The following is a 1,956-nucleotide window of genomic DNA, read 5'->3' on the forward strand; positions in this document are numbered from 1 at the left end:
CACACACACACACACACACACACACACACACACACACAGTCACAGATTTCTGTGACATTTAAATAAAAGGACTTGGTCATATTCTTTCTATGATATTCCCAGTACTATATGAGGCAGAGAATGGTTTCTACAACAAGCAAACTAACACAAGAAACCTATGTCAACATGACTGAGGATAAATAAAGTCAGAAATAACAATCTGACTTTCTCTTCACCACCTACAGGAGGTAAATACGGAAAATGTAGAAATAAAAAAATAAAAATAAAAAAGGAAGCAGCTGAAATGAAAAGATAAAATATAAAGATCCTTCTCAACAGAAATCAAGATCAGGTAGTTCCTGTGACAAACATTTTTATTTATCATATTTCTATAAAATCCCAACAGCACAATGTGAATGTTCATCCAACCTTCTTATGCCGTCTGAAGTGTAGCCGCAGCAACTCTCTCTCTCTCTCTCTCTCTCTCTCTCTCTCTCTCTCTCTCTCTCTCTCTCTCTCTCTCTCTCTCTCTCTCAAATAATAATACAAGTTCAGCAACAAGCATATACATCTGCCTATGCCTTGCGAGAGCAATATAATATTCGTCACAATATTAGGCATCGGGCCTCACTGCAGCTGCCTCCTTCGTCTGCGCGAGGCTGGATGTCTACATCAAGAGAAGCGGTGGTTAAATGTAAGTTTATTTTTTCATCACGAGAAGGAGTAATTTTCTTTGAGGTGCGGTAGTAGTTGCGTTTTCCATCCGCTGGGTGGGCTCAGGATATTACGATTCATCACTCATTAAAGTGGTTCTCTGCTCTCTTTGGCGAAGCGTATCAAATAACAGCGCGATGGTCATTATCCTTTGATATGTTCCAGTGCTCTCAGATACGACTCCCCGCTGTTCATTCCTGACGTAACGATGTTTTGTGGTGTTGACAATACTCGGCAGGATCGGCGAGTTTTGATGGCGCTGCGCTACGTTCCTCCGATGCTAATGGTTACCTCGAAATGGGATACAGCACGCAGAAACGTAAATGGCATAGTGTACCCTTTAAATGTATATAATTACAACCATACCGAGCCCCTAGCAAGCGTCGGAGTGAGGGACGCACATCTTCATTAGTTATAGGTAAGCAGCCACGTTTTCAAATCGCGCAAAACACCCCCGCAGAGTTTATAGAAAATGAGCATTTTGTGCGCGGCTCACAGAAAACTTTCCCCGCCCGTTTTTTATGCTCCGCGGCGTAAAATCCTAGCGAGGAAAAAACTGCTGCTGTTGCCTGGGTGGGACTTGTGCAGGCTCAGAGGAGCCGTGCAATCCGCAGGTTTTGTGTCTCTCTCGACTCTTGTGCCTCCCGCAGCCCTTCCGGGAACCCGCAGGACCTTCAGGATAGCCTAGTGAGTGTTACGGAAGGAAGGAAAAGGCTTTTACGGCCTCGCATGTGAGCTTTAGCGGAGATATTGAACCGTCGAGCGGCTAGCCGGCCTCCCTGTCCAGCCTGGCGCGGGCAGACATTTTGAATTCTGCGTGAGGCCGGAGAGTGAGTGAAGTGAGTGACGTAGAGGGATTATTGGGTGGCCGAGACGCGGCTTTGTGAAGCGAGGTGTCCACTGCAAGTCACTGAACTCCCGAGGGAACTTTGTCATCCCTCCACCGCCTTCATTCCCCGCCAGGAGCCCAGCCAGCCTCCGCCGCGCAGCCCAGCCTGCTCCCGGCGCATGTGCCCCCGTCCCCCCGCGCCACCCTCACCTCCACCATTGCAAGGATGGAATTCATCACTCTCAAATGCTTTGATATACTGCAACATGCATCATCACCACAAAACCTGACTCGTAAGAAAAAAAAGTAGGATGTGTAAATGAGTTCTCTAACACGCCTCGAGTCTGGAGGTGGCTGTGTGCAGCTGGGGCGTGGAGCGCTTGATGACTCTTTGGTGTAAATATTCTGAAATGAGCATTTAATCCTGACTGTAA

The 1,956-nt window shown here is 47.1% G+C and overlaps 1 long non-coding RNA gene across 1 annotated transcript in view; it reads left to right on the forward strand.

The window, feature by feature from the left end:
• The first annotated feature begins 601 nt into the window (after positions 1–601).
• The window catches only part of LOC135109252 (uncharacterized), a 77,797-nt gene continuing 76,442 nt past the window's right edge, over positions 602–1,956 (forward strand). The window contains exon 1 of the long non-coding RNA XR_010272629.1: positions 602–1,815. This is a non-coding gene — a long non-coding RNA (uncharacterized LOC135109252). The remainder of the gene's footprint in view (positions 1,816–1,956) is intronic.

Source organism: Scylla paramamosain, chromosome 18, assembly GCF_035594125.1.
Source record: "Scylla paramamosain isolate STU-SP2022 chromosome 18, ASM3559412v1, whole genome shotgun sequence".
In the NCBI taxonomy this organism is placed as follows: Eukaryota; Metazoa; Arthropoda; class Malacostraca; order Decapoda; family Portunidae; genus Scylla; species Scylla paramamosain.